Source organism: Gorilla gorilla, chromosome 6 (genome assembly GCF_029281585.2).
Source record: "Gorilla gorilla gorilla isolate KB3781 chromosome 6, NHGRI_mGorGor1-v2.1_pri, whole genome shotgun sequence".
Taxonomy (NCBI): domain Eukaryota; kingdom Metazoa; phylum Chordata; class Mammalia; order Primates; family Hominidae; genus Gorilla; species Gorilla gorilla.
Window position 1 is genome coordinate 133298620 of NC_073230.2, and position 18416 is coordinate 133317035.

At 36.5% G+C, this 18416-nt stretch overlaps 1 long non-coding RNA gene across 3 annotated transcripts; it reads right to left on the reverse strand.

The window, feature by feature from the left end:
* Nucleotides 1-242: 242 nt before the first annotated feature.
* On the reverse strand, nucleotides 243-14388 carry LOC109027681 (uncharacterized). Of its 3 annotated transcripts, none has more exons than XR_008681250.2 (3): nucleotides 14344-14388; nucleotides 1235-1357; nucleotides 243-570 (listed from the first exon to the last, which is right to left on the reverse strand). It is a non-coding gene; the product is annotated as an uncharacterized lncRNA (long non-coding RNA). The 3 variants fall into 3 exon arrangements; XR_010134761.1 differs by lacking the exon at nucleotides 14344-14388 and adding an exon at nucleotides 13335-13461; XR_002006707.3 differs by lacking the exon at nucleotides 14344-14388 and adding an exon at nucleotides 6233-6371.
* Between the last annotated feature and the right edge of the window lie 4028 nt (nucleotides 14389-18416).

Here is an 18416-nt window from a genome sequence, read left to right on the forward strand (position 1 = left end):
CCAATCACACACTCACACTGCATACAAAAAGCAAACATATTCATACACATATATTCCTTAGGGCCCTGTAGAACATCATTTGAACATGACCAATTAACACTAAGTAAACAATGCAAGACAATTAATGATTAACTTACAAAACGAGTGGTATCATTCAGAGATGGAAGATATTAATATCCACAAGGGACATTTTATGGCCTGTGTATAATTTATCTATTGCTGTGTAATAAATGCCCTAAAACTTAGAAGCTTAAAAGAATAACATTTATTATCTTACAGTTACAGTGGGTTAGGAAACTGAGCATAGCTTAGTGGGGTCTTCCAGTTCAGGGGCTCTTGCAAATCTTCAAGGTGCAGACAAGAGCTGCAGTCATCTCAAGTTCTACTGTAGAGTATGTGCTCATAAGTTCTTTGTTTTTGATAGGATTCTTTCAATTCTGAGATTGCAGGATCATTCAAGTTCATTGCAGGACCTTGGGTGGGGTACATCCATTCTTCTCTGACGATTGCTTGTCTCAGTTGCTTGCCAGTTGGGCCCTTCCATGAGGCAGCTCAGAGAATAGCAGCTGGCTTCATCACAGTGAAAGATAGCACAAAGAAGTATGAACAAGATGGAAGTCACCATTTCACAAATATAAAAAATCTATACATTTATAATCAATATTATTTAAGTTCTTAAACATGAGAAATGTTTTACCAGTTATACTGATTCAGGTGATTTTTGTGTTTAAAAACTTTTTAGGCTTTTTGTATTTTTAGATGTTTTTTTCTGTCCAGAAACTTAATGACTATTTGTCTTTAAAATATTCTACACTTCACATATCTAAGTTCTATGGAATATTTCATAAATTCGAAGGAGAAACAGGAAGTTGATGGGAGATGTGATGATGCCATTAGGCAAAGCTTAATGTCTTATGTTAAAGGTAATCACATTTCCCTCTTTGAGGTGTGTGCACTGCCTCTATTCCTGCCATAATATTGAGTCCCACAACCACACACTGATGAAGAGCCGGAACCATTGTCAGGGGTACTTACTTGTCACTTCAGAACAAATTATCCTGAAAAGAACGAGACCAGAAAGCAGGTTGCTGTGAATTGGATGTTGACATGGCAATGAGATAATGTGAAGTGAGCAGCTGTGGGTAATAGGATAACTGATACTAAGTGATCTACATGAATGTCATGCAAACAAGGCACACTTTGAAAAGTGAGTTTTCTCTTGCATAACCCTTACTGAATTCCACACACAGGATTTCTAAATGCAAGACAATGGAATTCTTTCAGAAGCACTTCAGTAATCATGCCTCATTTTCTCAAGGAGAAACAGAGAGCAGCAAATAAAAAGAGCTGCATTTTCCTAAAAGAAAAGAAAGTACTGGATTAATTAAGGGTTTGATGCTTTTCTTCTAATACTTTTCCTGAAACATCTGGAATCGCAGAGCTGGAAGGTAGTGTTAGGCCTTAAAATATTTTTGCCTTTCCAGAGAAGGAGTCTTTTTAAGAACAGAAAAGCCTGGGTACTGGGGTGAAATCTATTGCACAGGAATCCTTGGGCTGCCTCACCTCTCCAAGAGCTCTTTGCATGTTGCTTGGGACCAGCCTATAAATTTTATCAACATTCTCTCTCTCCTACTTTGGTCTGAATTTACATCATATTTTCCCCAATTTGGATCCTTACAATCCATCATTCACCACACTAGTGCATTCTGCTGGCCACTACTGATTCTTCATACAACGGTTACTTTAATATATGTGGCTCAGTGTTGCCCCTAGTGGGAGATCTTGCTATTGCCTCCTTCCCACCTCCACCCTATGTCCTCCCACTCCACCACTCACATCCTGTTCCTTGTTGGTTGCCCGTTAGTTTTCTGCTGGACCCTCAAGAGACCACTGGAGTTCCTATCTGCACTGCACTGAAAATTGCCCAGCCTTGAAAAATATTGCCCTGCCAGTCTGCTCTTCCAAGGATTTAATGAGTCCCTTAAAAGTATTCTGTTTTTACTCTCCTTTGGAAAACTGACTTCAAGCAGTCATACAAATTTTGATAGTGATATCTCTTCCCAGCTCCCTGAGATTTCCTTGCTTCAAAAGGCAAGGCCCTTTAATGTTACAGCTTTCTTATCCCTCCCTCTGTGTACAAGATTTAAGACATTGCTTAGGGGAAAGCCCGTGTGGAGTATTTCAACCCTGATTATCGTCACATTCTAAGACATGGTGCTTTCAGGTGCTGGAATAAGGGACATGCCACTACCCCCATAAATCTTTGGATTTCTTGTGTCTTGCATACAATTACGTTCTTTAGGAAAAGAGCCCAGATTTGTTGTTTCTGTAATCATGTTTCTGCTGTCCTCAGAGTCCTACAATGACCACTCATAGTACAGTTAATTCCTGGAGGACAAAGTCACTCAGGCATATGCTTGATATGGGTTGGCTGTGTCCCCACCCAAATCTCATTTTGAATTCCCACGTGTTATGGGAGGAACCCAGTGGGAGGTAGTTGAATCATGGGGGCAGGTCTTTCCCCTACTGTTCTCATGATAGTGAATAAGTCTCACGAGATCTGATGGTTTTAAAAAAAGGAGAGTTTCCCTGTACATCTCTCTTCTCTTGTCTTCCATCATGTGAGACATGCCTTTCACCTTCCACCATGATCGTGAGGCCTCCCCAGCCATGTGGAATCGTAAGTCTAATGAACCTCTTTCTTTTGTAAATTGCCCAGTCTCAGGTATGTCTTTATCGGCAGAGTGAAAATGGACTAATACAATGTTCTAAGGCTTTCTACCTCTCTTTATCTTAAAGAGTAAAACCTATAAGGTTAAATACTATATTGGGTGGCTCAGAAATTTAGAAAGCAATGGGAAATAAAGTACTAATGTAAAAAGGATTTTGAAGAGATATCCCAACATGAACTATAGTCAATAGGAAAATGGCATGGTCAAGGTGAAGCTTGAGATATGCTTCAAAGGAAGAGCAGTTGACTAAGAATAGGAACAGGCAGGAGGGATGAATAACCATATATATCTATGTGATTTGAGCACTCAATATAGGCTAAAGACACTGACTTTTGTTCATTGTAATAAAAAGACAATATTTTTGTGTGTTCTTAGAAAATTAATGGCTTTACAATTATGCAGTCTGTTTTTGGAATGTCAAGTTGAATACTTCACAGTAAGAGAAGAAAAACAAGTTAGTTCGTAACTCAGGAGAGTGGTGTAATGGGAAATTTCATCCTTTGTATAATGCATATTATTGTGGTTTTTAAAAGTCCTATCCAAAATATTGAAATAAATCTCTCTATATCCATATGCAACTATCTATTCAGAAGGAGACTACATCAGGATACAAATACAATTAATTCATTACAAAGAACAAAAAAACTTTTAAAGGCAGACATTTGATGTTTTGCCCATTCTTTTCATTTGTAAGTACATGTAATTTATGACACTGTCAAAGGTCTTCAGAGAAACAGAAACAATAGAATGTGTAGATAGGTAGGTAGGTAGGTAGCTAGCTAGCTAGATATGGATATAGATATATAGATATAGATATAGATATAGATGAAGATATAGATAGATTTATTTTAAGGAATTGTCTCACATAATTATGGAAACCAGCAAATCCAAATTCTTCAAGATGGGGAGGCAGTCTGAAGGCTGTCAGGCGGGAGATTCAAGAAAAGATGATATTGCAATTCAAATCCAAAGGGACTCTGCTGCAGCATCCACTCTTGTTGAGGGTAGGACAGTTCTTTTTTTTTTTTAATCTGGACATTCAATTGATTGAATGAAACCCACCCACATTACAGAGAGTAATCTGCTTTACTCAGAGTCCACCAGTTTAAATGTCAGTCTCATCCAAAATGTCCTCACAAAAACATACAAAATAATGTTTGGCAACATAATCTGGGTACCATGCCTAACCTAGTTGACACTCAAAATTAACTATTAGAGACACTTGGTTTCATATATACATGAAACTATATATATGAAACATATATATATGAAACCAAGTGTATATATGTATGTATATATCCTGTAATCCTAATGATAGTGGACAAGTCACTCAGCTCATTTTTCCAGTCCGCAGTCTTATGTATAATGAGAAGACAAGATTTTTAAGTTTCATCCTATTCTAACCTTACCATGTCCTTTTCCCTAATACAGTGTCTTTCTCATTTTTCTACCCCTCTTCCCCACAAAGATAATTTTTTTTTTTTTTTTTGAGACGGAGTCTCTCTCTGTCACTCAGGCTGGAGTGCAGTGGTGTGATCTTGGCTCACTGCAACCTCTGCCTCCTGGGTTCAAACAATTCTCCTCTTGAGTAGCTGGGAGTACAGGCACGTGCCACCATGCCCAGCTAATTTTTTGTACTTTGAGTAGAGATGGGGTTTAACCATATCGGCCAGGCTGGTTTTGAACACCTGACCTCAAATGATCCACCCACCTCAGCCTCCCAAATTGCTGGGATTACAGGTGTGAGCCACCGTGCCTGGCCTCCCATAAATATAATTTTATAGATATATAACTGTTCCAGCAGAAGCAGGTGATAATTAATGGATCTAATTGTAAGAGGCTGACACCAATGATGGCTCGTTTTTATCTATGTGAAGATAATATTCTCATCCATTGTTGGAAGAATGTTTGAGCTGAGTTGCCTTTTAATACATGCTGATAGGCTTGAGCTCTCTTATCCTCATTTTATCAACGGGTTTACCTTAAAGCGAAAAGTACACATAATGAGAACACTTGCTATTATTTTAGTATAGACTGTGCCTTTAGAACAGAGATAACTGGCATCTGGGAAATTTAAAGACCTTATTCACATTAGACCTGTGTTCTCTAATCAACTGAGTGTGCGAGGCTAATGATCTAAGGTTTGTCTGCATAGCTATCTCACTAGGATTCATGGAAAAAAATAGCTTACTAATTAAAATACCAGTCTCAAAAGGCATAATGATGTTAAACAGATCCTATCAAAATTTGTAACTTCAGACATGAACACTACATGCAAAGTTGCTAAGAGCACTTGGCTTTTCTGAATTAAGGAACAGAAAAGTAGGGCATTAGGAAGGATAAGTATAAACTTATTTAAATTTCACAATTATTAATACATAGTCCTATGTTTCTTATGTTTGCAAATAAGTTTCTGCAGTCGCTAATCAGAAATGGTAATGATCAGTATGTTTTAAAAAAACAAAGTGAACTTTTCTTCCTAGAGTGCAAGGGCATCACTGAAGGTTGAGCCAGTGCCACACAGATGCTTGGCTCTGGGGATTTCCCTAAGACTCTGCCCTGTGCATACATCCTTGGACTCACTGTCTTCATAAATAGCTTAATTGTCTTAGTGGGAAAGCATGTGAAGCAGCTGGAAAGATTTCTTAAAAAGGATTATCAGCTGGGTGCAGTGGCTCACACCTGTAATCCCAGCACTTTGGGAGGCTGAGGTGGGTGGCTCATGAGGTCAGGAGATCGAGACCATCCTGGCTAAAACGGTGAAACCCCATCTCTACTAAAAATACAAAAAAAAAAAAAAAATAGCTGGGTGTGGTGGTACATGCCTGTAGTCCCAGCTACTTGGGAGGCTGAGGCAGGAGAATCACTTAAACCCAGGAGGCAGAGGTTGCAGTGAACTGAGACTGTGCCATTGCACTCCAGCCTGGGCGACAGAGCAACACTCCATCTAAAAAAAAAAAAAATTATCAACAAAAGTAGATAAGATAGATATTATACAGAATATTGATATAATTACACATAATTACACTCATATTTCTTTAAGAAAATTATTTATAATGTGGGCATTGTCTAGTACGAAATAATTTTAAAATAAATAGATACGTTTTAATTTTATAAGTAAGGAAATCTAAATTTCAGTCATTGCATTGTAGAATTAATTTAGCTAACTTTACCCAAAAGATCTATGTGATATTTGTGTAAGATTTGTGGAGACAGTCTTCCTTAAAAATAATTATGTTGAGGTCATTTATCACAGAATATTAGAACATTCCAAAATTGTAACCAAAATTGACTTATCAAAACTCAGAAAGTTTAACTAAAATTAATTCTCAAATAACAAATAGGCATGTTATGAACATTGCATGAATTTTATGTCCTTAGAGAATAAATCTTCACATGCAACAATGGTCTTTGAAATGTGCTCATTTCTTGTAAAAGAAAAATTGTACACTGCAAATGTAATAAATAGCAACACCAAATATACTTGAAGCAAGACTTACGGTGCTTGAGCCATCAAGATTCTTCTGTTTAACCTAACATTGTTGCTTTTGAAATCTGAAATTTTTTAAATATGTCATATTGATGATGGATCCAGAATCCTAAAGTCATTTTACAGTCTACAGAAAAAGTAAATATTCTGTTAACTGCTATGTAACAGTCAGTTAACTGTTAAACTGCTATGTGTCAGTTACGTAACTGGTCCAGTTAAATAAATATCCAAATATGTGTGTGTCTAAATTTTGAGTTCTTTTATTGTAAAGTTATGCCTATAAGATCACCCCACATTATCTTTAAATTCAATTCAGTAAGCATTTTTCAGTTTTTTTCCTCCACTAACATGTGGACAAGAAAATGCATGAATTGAGTATAACACTGCTGACCATTTTCTCTGTGATACGTCTGTTGCTTTTCAGTTTAGCTTTCACATAGGCCTCTGGCGATATCCTTATTTCTGTGATTGTATTTGTACCTCTCTCTTTTCTGGCTTCATTTTGCAAGGGAAAGCAATAGGTTCTTTCTCCCCTAGGTTAGATGCATTCTCTCTCGGGACTCTCATCTTCTATATGGATTCAGTTGTATAGAAATGACTGTTCTCTCTAGCTCATTCATCCTGATAAGCCACACTCTCTTAAGTGCCATATATTCTGCTTGCCATATGATTTTGTGCTTATAGCACAAATCACTTTTGCACTGTTATAAACAAGCAAAGGTTTATTGATGATATGTGATGAGATGTCCAATAAAAAATGTTTAAACTCACAAGAAATAATCAGATAGTATTTCTTACATTCCAGAGTTCTGCCATGGGATCCTTTAACTATGGAATTTCCATGACAATTATTAATTTCTATCATTTAGTCATAAACATGTTACCTGATTCCTTCATTAGGAAATTACTTACTATCAACTTTATAGGTAGAATTATAGATAAGATTCTAGGAAACTGTAAAAATTTAAGATAAATAATAATTTAATTTGTCAGTTTGGAAGTACCCTCCTACATCTCAATATTAACAACCATATTTTCTTCTATACAGTGCACAGAATTAATATAGTATACAATTTGAAGTTGCCTTTTAAATGTAGGAAATTAGCTTATTTCTTACAGTTATTACAGATAATTGACAGAAATTGCTCATGATGAAGGCTAATGCATCATAGTGAAGACTGAGACATCATAGGCTGATTCTTGCAGATGTAACTGCTAAGGTCTGAGTATGTCCCCCAAAGTTTATATGTTAAACCCTAAATGCCCGTGTAATAGTATTAAAAAGTAGGGCCTTTAGAAGGTGATTAAGTCATGAGGGCAGACCCCTCATGGAATTAGAGACCCTTATGAAAAGCACCCTGGGAGTGGGTTCATTCTCCTCTGCACTTCTGCCATGTGAGGTGACTGCATTTGTCCTCTTTGGCCTTTCTGCTCCTTCTACCTTGTGAGGACGTAGCTTTCATCCTCTCCAGAGGAAGTAGCAGTCAAGGCACCATCTTGGAAGCACAAAGCAACCCTCGCCAGACACCAGACCTGTCGGCGCCTTGATCTTGTATTTCTTAGCCTCTAGAGCTGTGAGAAATACCTTTCTATTGTTTATAAATTACCCAGTCTGTGGTATTCTGTTATAGTAGCACAAACAAACTAAGACAGTAACAAAAGCTCATTTAACAGGAAGAGAAGGCTCTATTTTCTCTCCCCTGCTTCATCTTGTGACACTCTTGCTCTTACTCTCTGCTCCAGCAACCCCTTCTTACAGTTCCGCAAATGGCCCAAGCTTTTTCTTGCCTCAGGGTGTTTGTATATGCTGTTCTTTCTGATTGAAATGCCCTCCCTCCTTACTCTTCACCTACGTAATTCTCACTCATACTTCAGAAAGGACTTTAGTCAGCCTCCCAATCTAAATAAAGTCTCCTTATTATTATTCACTTTCACTGAATCTGTTTTTTCCACTTTAGTTTTCTTCACACTTGGTTATCATTTATTTCCCTATATGTTTATCTTACTCTAAACTGCAAATTCTATGAAGCCAGGGTAAATGTTTCATCATTATGACTGCAGTACCTAACACATTTTAAGTACTCAGTAAGCATGTATTGAATGAATGAAAAATTTAATAATTATGGGAATTTCAACTCTCTGAATAGTTCCTGTAAGATGCTTAAAGAGGAGGATAGGATAAAATCTTGACCTACTTTTCTGACAACCTCATTTCTTAAAGAGTAGGTGAAGTAATATGAGCATTTGCCTTCCTTGATATAGATATGATAAATAAGTACTCTTTAGTAATAAAAACCTTAGAGGAATATAGAAATAGAAAGGGAAGACATTAATAGACATTGCTATAAAGGTGTATTTACAGACTCATCTGTAAAATGGGAAAAAGACCTGTCCTGCATATATCATATAGTTTTTGTGGAGGTCAAATAAGCTAAGGTAGATAAGTAAACTTTGGAAACTGAAAAGCCTTATATCACTATAACATGATAGTAGCAGTTAAAGCCAGATTTAAAGAAAGAACATTTCAAATATTCAAATAAATAATAGATATCAAATGAAGAAAAAGGCTTTTAAAAATAGAAATCAAAGTTTATATTTTTAGATTAAGTCATTTTAACTTGAAAATAGTGTATTAAAAAGTTATACAATTATATAAACTTGGAATTGTCTTAATTTTATTGGTCATAATCATTTTTAACATTTTATAGATATTTTGACATTTAATTTTTGTTTTTATTAAGAAAATTGGTGCTCTGTAATTTTATTTTTACTTAATGATATCATTCTTAATGGATAAATAGTATTTCCTATGTTAAGCTATTCATTCATTCCTGCATCTGTTCACTGATCCAGTAATTGTTCATCGAGCACATACTCTATGTAAAGTACTATGCTTGGTCCTGGAAAGATGGTAGGGTAGTCAATATAGAACATAACAAACAAATTACTCCCTTAAACATTTAGTTCTGGTGCTGACAAATGCTAGAAAGAAAGGTACATGCTGCAAGTGCATTTAATCTGATGACCTAGTTGGAGACTGCGAAGTTAGGGAAGACATATTTTGGGATGAGGTTTGAAAGAGGAGGAGAGGTTAACTAAGCAAATAATCAGAAGACTGGCATATGGAAAGGACTAAATGAAGAAAGGTACAGGTAAATGGAGTGATTTTCAGAATGGAAACATCTGACAATTGAACCAAAATTTAAAAAAAGTGAAATTCTGAACATCTTGAAAATAATTCCAATTAGGAAAAACTAGAGAGTAGCATTAAATAAATGAAAAGCAAGAAGATCTTTTAAACTCAAATTTTAGAAAAATACCTAAAAATTATGAAAGAAGAGACATACAATTAAATCTTATTCAAAGATCAACTCAAATGGTCTACAATTTGGGGCACCTTCTGTCATCTCCTATGCATAATTCAATTGGGATATCAAACTGAGCTGTTACAGTATAGTTATTTTCTACCTTTTGGAAATAGGTCATACTAGTTTTTGCATAGACTCCCCAAATTATTGCATAAATCCCAAAACATGGACTACACACTGTCTTCATAGATGTGTTTCTCTGAATTATTTTTCACATGTATGTAGATGAGTTGTTAGGTGTAATAAAATACAAATAAATTTAAAGGCATTACTTCTCCCTAAGAACTAAGCCATCCACTTCTCCTCCTAGCTATGTCACTGAAGCTTAGGCTACCTGACTTGCACTATCAAGATATTAGTTCCAGGCTCATTGGTACTCTCTTCAATTTTGTTTGTCATAATCCTTAAAGAAATTTAATATTCACATAGAGAATCCTTACAACGTCTTGATCTCTTGGTTACTTGACATACTTTCCCCTTCCTTCATCCTAACACTGCCATTTGTAACTTATCTTCACTGATCCTTATCTTCACTCAATCAATTTCAAATTCTCACATTCTTCTATAATAGGGAGATATTCATGGACAGATCATTCTCTTTGGGAATATTTTAAGAATTAAGGAATATATTATGTTTAAATTTGCAAAGTAATTTAGGACTAACAAAACATCTTCTCCTGCATTATGCCTTAGATCTTTCATTGGACAGCTCTTGTCCAGTTCCTCTTGCAACTCTGATAATTAATAAAGTTCAAGTTTGATATCATTGGGCTCTGTGACTCCACCCAAATCTCATCTCTAATTGTAATCCCCATGTGTCAGAGGAGGGGCTTGTTGGGAGGTGACTGGATCATGGAGGTGGTTTCCCCCATGCTGTTCTCGTGATAGTGAGAGAGTGCTCATGAGATCTGATGGTTTAAAAGTGGCATTTTCCCCTGCACACTCTCTCTTCTGCCACCATGTGAGACGTGCCTTACTCCCTTTCACCTTCACCATGATTGTAACTTTCCTGAGGCCTCTCCAGCCGTGTGGAACTGTGAGTCAGTTAAACCTTTTTTGTTTGTAAATTACACAGTTTCAGATAGTATCTTTATAGAGTGTGAAAATAGACGAATGCAAAGTTTTGGCTCATATTCTTGAATTAGAATAGTATCAGATGTCCTATAAAATTACTTGAACCTTGGTCATGTACTTCCTTGATATTCTATGTGAGTCATAAAACCAACTTTTCAGAAAAAAAAATCATCCAAAAACTAGACTTCTGCCTATTTAAGCAATGAGGTAAACCAAAGAAAGTAGAGGAAGGAGGAGGATCTCAAAAGGTAAGAAAACTTATAATTGGAACAGAAAACACATATGTTGCTAGAACTGGGGAAGAATGATGTTGTGATAAACAGTTAATATTTTGCTACTAAGCTTGTTACACTGTTTTGTAAACCTTAAGATATTGCAATATTGCTCAAAGTATTCAACTTCTGTTCTGCACTCTAAATGGCTTAGAGCCATAAAAACTGCTTTAATTCACAGATTTAAGCATTTAATAGGTCCTCTCTATAAATTGTCATTAGATGGCTTTTTTTTCATTATTCAACTATTTCAATAATAAATGTCAGCACAGGACACTACATAAATTAATACCTGCATAAGGAAAATGTTTGATTTCTCATGGCAGAGAGCTATCCTGAAACTCAATAAAATATTGAACAGTATTTGTGTTTTCTAAAGTGTAAACAGGTGTTTTTTCATTGCCATTCTGCTATCAATTCATTCATTCATTAAACAAATGTTTATTGAAACCCTACTTTATGCCAGGTGCTGGACTAAGTTCTAGGGGTATAAAGATGAATAGAGACTTTTTTTTTTTTTTTTTTTTTTTTTTTTTTTGAGACAGAGTCTCGTTCTGTCCCCCAGGCTGGAGTGCAGTGGTGCGATCTCGGCTCACAGCAAGCTCCGCCTTCTGGGTTCAGGCCATTCTCCTGTTAGCCAGGATGTGTTAACCTCACCGTGTTAGCCAGGATGGTCTTGATCTCCTGACCTCGTGATCTGCCTGCCTCAGCCTCCCAAAGTCCTGGAATTACAGGCGTGAGCCACTGCGCCCGGCTGAAAAGAGACATTCTTAACTTCCAGTCTAGGATGGGTGGGAGGCAGACAAGTCAAGCAGAAATGGTAGTACAGAGCTATTGCCATTATGTTGGAATTGTTATAAGAGAAAAAGCAGGAACAATAGGTAGTCTGGTCTAAAGGAATTCAAGGAGAAGCATCATGGAGAAAAGATATATAACTTGAAACCTGGGGGATGAGTAACAGACAGCAAATGAGCTTAGGAGTGAGGTGAGGAGGGTGAGTAAAGTCGGTATCTTAAAGTGGAGCCAGGCTGTGAGAATAAGGAACATTTGAAGAACCAGAGAGGTTAATTTGACTATAGCACAACGTGGAATGGCAATAGGTGAGATAGGTGAGGCACAAGAATATTGGAGAACCTCATAAGACATATTAAGAAGGGATCCTGAAAATCAGCATGGGACTTTTGATTTATACTTAAGGAAAGAAAAACACACATACATATCATGATATCTACCCTCTTAACAAATTTTTAAATGTACAGTACATTATTGTTAACTATTAGCACAATAGAAATTTGGCAAGATCATTATTAGATGTGTTAAGATGGCTTAATCATTTTTCTTTTGTGTGTGTTTGTCACTCTATGGATGACCGGGCCTGGTTCAGCTAATCTTGCTGACTCCAGATGCCTCTCTCCTCATATGGTGCTGTATACTGCATTTACCATAGGTTTTTAAAAATACTTTGTAGACATGTCTTAGTGAATTCACCTAGGACTTTCATATTTATTTAAATATTGAATATTGAATATTTATTTAAATATTAAAAATTAAATATTATTTAAATATTAATGCTGAAGCAAACACAATAAACTTCAAAGTAAAACGACTCTAGAGGAAGAGGCCAAGAAATAAAGATACCAACTAATTTTCCTAATTATATTGACCCAGGGAGGCTGATTAAAGTAATATGTGAAACTCTCTAGGCAGGAAACCATGTTTCTCAAAGGTCTCAGAAATTGCAAATCAAGCATGTTTTAGAATTTAGAAAATGTAAAACCTGAGTAAAAGTCTATTAACTGATTTTTAAAATGGAAACACAAACTCAGGAGGCTTAATTTGCTGTTCTGCTGAAGAGCTCGAGATTTATCACCCAAGGAGACTGTTGATTTGGTAATTTGCCCTCTGGCAGGTCTGACATTGGAATAATGCAGAACACTTGATTCAGGTCATAGAAGAAGCAACACTTCAGGCACAGCACAACACAACCAAGTGAGCACTGGAAACCTGGTGAGTTCCCGTTTTCTACTTCAAAAGTGCTTCTCAGCCAGTTGAGTCACGGGCAAAATGAGTTTTACAGAATGTTCTCTCCCTTCTTCTGAGATAGAGAATGTACCATTATACTAACTTGCTTCCAACCCCCTATCTCTATCATAATGGTATATGCTCTTTTTCTCAGGATTGTAGACTTTTGTGCTTCGGGGTATCTTTAACTCTCTTTACCCCAACATCCAGGAAGAGAACAAAAAGTTGTTCCTTCTTCATGATGGCACATTTTCATTCTTCTGGGAATGACTTTACTCCCATAAAATACTCCCCTAAGCGGCTTCCTGACTGAGGGAGAACATAGCCCCTTTCTTTGAATATCTGAGGAGCTGTGGTACAGAAGCAGCAGGCTGACCTGTGTTGCCTCATAGGGCAGCGAGAAGACTGGGCATCTGATCTGTGCTGCAGACCACTGTGTTCAACATCCAGCAACCTCACAAAAGAGTGAATCTCTTATTTCTTTATTCTAAGCAGAGTTCAGATGATCCTGTCAGGGAGGTGGTAGAAGAGATTTGTACATGGGAAACGTAGTTGGATTTGAATCTGATATTCTACGATTATTTGATTAAATCATTAATGACATATACATTGCAACAATTTATCAATTTTCTCAGCAGAGTATAGGAAATTCAGAGTAGAATTAAGTGTTATATATTAAGGGAAAACACATAAACATGTTCAATGGTATTTTAAAATAACTTTTGGCTTAAAGCATCTTATTTAGGTACTATCTTTAGAAAATTAAAATTAATCACATATGCTCATCCATCTGCTTTATAATATCCTGGTAATAATACCCAGCATTTTAATCAATTTTAATTTAGTTAATACCCTCGTTTCCGTTTTGCAGAGGAATGCAGCACAACAGTATATAGATGAGGATATTTTCTGGTATTTGGCAAACATATATTTATTGAAACCTCATGAAAATAAGCAGAAGCTTTGAAGTTTAAGGTTGTCTAAAAATTTTGGCAGCATGCTGAACATGATAGGCAATTCTAAATGCCAGGTGAGATGTTAGTCAGGGAATCCAAAGTAGACAAGCAGCAGGTTTGTGAACAATAATTGAATGTTCTTTCTGCATTGAGGTTGTATAAAAGAAGAAAAATAAACAGAACACAGTTTCGGTCTACCTTTATATAAAAGAATAACCCTTTCCTCCTTTTAAGATTATAAGTTGTTTGTTTAAATTCTATAAATGCAGTGCATGGATCTTTGTTGTGGAGGAACTTCATGTTCTAGTTTACTTATTTGGTTAAAATATTTATTAAATGCCTACCGCATATCAGGATATACCAAGTGGATATGGAATGGATTACTTTTTGCATGAATTCCTGCAAAACCTTTCTGAACTCTTTCCTTACCTTCAGCAAATACTCCTTCCAGTCCACCCTCCACACTACTGCCAGAGTCATTCTTTTAGAACACAGATTGCCTCACTGTCATAATTATACTTTATAACGGTTCCCACTGGCAACCAAATGAAACCCAAACACCTGTTCTATCATCTGTTTGTATTTCCAGCCTTGTGTTCTAACACTCCCTTTTGTGTTCTGTTTCACCCATCATAAATGACCTACTACAGATTTAAGAACAGTTATACTTCCATGCTTTCATATATACTGTTTCCTAGACCTTGAATGCACTTTTACTCATTTTCTGCTTTTGCCTTAGTCAATGGGATATATATTGAAGACACTTCCCATTGACTTAATTTTTATTTCTTCTAAGAGTATCTCTTTAATGAATAAATTTCTCCTTAGTGTCTTGGTTTTGGTAATCTAGTTCCTCTGGTGAATGCAGGGTGGTTAGAAGGGATGATCACTGGGTATGAGAAGAGGAATGACGTGGGAGGAAGTATTTATGAAGAGAACTCAGATGAGGAGGCTGACAAAACGTCAATAGAAGCCAAGTAGGCATCTAGCTTTCACTGTCAGTACCAACTGATTCCACCACTCAAGAGGTTAAAGTCACTCCTCCTTAGGTTGAGAACTTACACATATTTATGCCTGTTTAAGTATTTTTCAGCACCTTTCTCCCATGAATATTTGTCATCTAGTATCATAATTAGCTTCTTATATTTCTGCCTCCACCACTAGCCTGGTGTTTCTTAAATGTGACTAGCCTCTACAAGGTTCTTGATGTGATTTGATGAATGAATAGCAGGCCTTGCTTCCACAGAAAGTGGTGAAAGAAAATGATGACTTCCTCAGCATCAGGCATTATGGCAGGCACTGGCTAGGTAGGAAAAAAGACGATTAGGATTCCTTTTCTCATGGAGCTTAGTGTTTGCATGTTGAGTGGTGAGTGACAATTTTTATTATTTTTACTCTCTTTCCAGCTTTAAGGTATAATTGACAAACAAAAATTGTATATATTTATTGTATACAATGTGATGTTGTATACATTGTATACAATGTATACAATAATATATGTATACATTATAAATTGATTACCACAATCGAGGTAATTAACTTATCTGTCACCTCACTCAGAATATTTTTGTGTGTGCTGAGTACATTTAAGAACTACTCTTTTAGCAATTTTCAAGTATACTATACACTATTATTAGCTATAGTCACCATGCTGTAGAGTAGATCTCCAGGACTTATTCATCCCATCTAATTAAAACTTTGTACCTTTTGAGTAACATCTTCCCATTTCCCCCCCTTTCCTACCCATCCCCATCCCCTGGCAACCATCATTATACCTACTTCTCTTGTGAATTTGAGTCTTTATATTCCACATATAAGTGAGTCCATGTAGTATTCATCCTTCTGTGCCTAGTTTATTTCACTTAACATAATGTCGTCCAGGATCTTCTATGTTGTCACAGATGACAGAATTTCCTTCTTTTTTTAAGGCTGAATAGTATTCCATTGTGTTCTTCATCCATTAATTAATTGATGGAGATGGATTATTCCACATCTTGGTATTGTGAATAATGCTGCAATAAACATGGGAGTCCAGATAGTCTTTGACATCCTGATTTCATTTCCTTTAGATATGTACCTAGAAATGGAATTACTGGATCATATGGTAGTCCTCTTTTTAATTTTGGGGGGAACTTCCATACTATTTTCATAATAGCTGTGCTCATGTATACTCTCACTATGAGTGTGCAAGAGTTTTCTCCACATCCTTGCCAACACTTGTCTTTCGTCTTATTGGCAGTAGCCATTCAACAGGTGTGAGGTGATATTTTTGTTTGGTTTGTTTTTTTGAGACAGAGTCTTGTTCTGTCACCCAGGCTGGAATGCAGTGGCACAATTTTGGCTCACTGAAACCTCGAGCTTCGGGTTCCAGCAACTCTCATGCCTCAGCCTCCCGAGTAGCTGGGATTACAGGCCTGCACCACCACGCCTGGCTAATTTTTGCAAGTTTAGTAGAGATAAGGTTTTGCTACATTGCCCAGGCTGGTCTTCAACTGCTGGCCTCAAGTGATCTGCCCACATTGGCTTCCCAAAGTGCTGGGATTACAAGCATGATCCGCCGCTTCCAGCCTGTGAGGTGAAATCTGATTGTAGTTTCTTTTTTGTTTCTTTTTAGGCTGAGTCTCATTTTGTTGCCCAGGCTGGAGTGCAGTGGTGCAACCTTGGCTCACAGCAACCTCCACCTCCTATGTTCAAGCGATTCTCATGCCTCAGCCTCCCGAGTAACTGGGACTACAGACACGTGCCACCATTCCTGGCTAATTTTTTTGTAATTTTAATAGAGATGGGGTTTGAAATGGCCAGGCAAACTCCTGACCTCAGGTGATGTGCCCGCCTTGGCCTCCCAAAGTGCTGTGGTTACAAACATGAGCCACTGCACCCAGCCTGATTGTAGTTTTGATTTGCGTTTCCATCATAATTAATGATGGTAAGCATTTTTTCATATATTAATATTTATTGGCTATTTGTATGTCTTCTTTTGAGAAATGTCTATTCAGGTCCTTTGGCCATTTTCTAATTGAGTTAGTCATTTTCTTGCTATTGAGTTGAGTTATTTCTCTATTTTGAATATTAACTTCATAGCACATATGTGGTTTGTAAACCTTTTCCTCCATTCTATAGGTTGCCTCTTCATTCTGTTCATTCCTTCCTTTGCAATGCAGATGCTTTTAATTTGATGCAGTCCTATTTGTCTATTTTTGGTTTTGTTGCCTGTGCTTTTGGGGTTGTATTAAGAAAAATCATTACTCAGACCAATGACAAGAAACTTTTCCTTATGTTTTTTTCCAGGAGTTTGAGGTCCTACACTTAAGTCTTTAATCCGTTTGAATTTATTTTTGTACATACTAATAACATGAGATAAAGGTCCAACTTTATCCTTCTGCATTGTGGATAGCCAGTTTTCCCAACACTATTTGTTGAGGAGACTGCCTTTTTCCCACATTGTGCATTATTGGCACCTTTATAGAACATCAATTGACCATAAATGTGTAGATTTATTTCTGGGCTATCTATTCTGTTCTATTAGTCTACATGTCTGTTTTCATGGGCAGACAATTTTTAAAGGAGAGGATCACAGAGAAGTATTACTTGTAATTAGAATATAATATGATGATTGCAATTACGAGGTTCTTTACAATGCTGAACATATAATTAGCTTTGCTTTAAAGGATAATTAGGTGGGTAAGGTGAGATAAAAGCAATATGTTATATAAAATCATGTTTAAAAGCATGAAGATGTAAATGTATATGTGTTTTCAGAGGCATGATTCATAATTCACCATGACTACAATGAGACTAGCATGTGAGGCATGATATTTATTTAACGATATTTCTGACCCAGGATCATGATTCTAGGTACAAATATCTCCAAATGCCCTAGACTTTCCAAACCTAGTGCAATACTGCAAGACTGTAAGATCCATGAGAGCAGAGAATGTGTCATTGACTTGCGTATCCTAATGTCTCACAACATGATTAGTCTCCGTAGTTCTAGAGTTATATTTCTGGTTCTGTCTTACCTTGTCTGTGAGAGCCTTTCTGTGATTAGCAATGATGCTTTGAAGGCACTGTTCTATAATCAGCTGTGTCCTGTGTGTATGAGAGTGCTTCTTAACATGTACTTACAATCTGGGGATTTTGAGAAAAAGTGGGATTTTTTTTTGTCTTTTTCCTTCATCTGGCATTGATTACTTCAGATATTCTGATTAGGATAGGTCAGGGACTATTCTCAAATATTAAGAATCTTTATCTTCAAGGAAATTGAATGTTGGTTAGTACTACGGGTTCAAGGCTAGGGAAAGGATCTTTCTTGTAAAATAGATACATTTCAAATAACAGACTCTTTTTCCTGTGGGCAGAGAAAACCACCTTGTTTAAGTAAAGCAACTTGATCTCTTCAAGAAATTAAAAGATGTTTCTTTTTAAAATTATCTTTGATTTAGCAATGTAATACTTTAAAAGTACTTCTGAATATGGATTACAATCAAGTCAATCGGAGTATC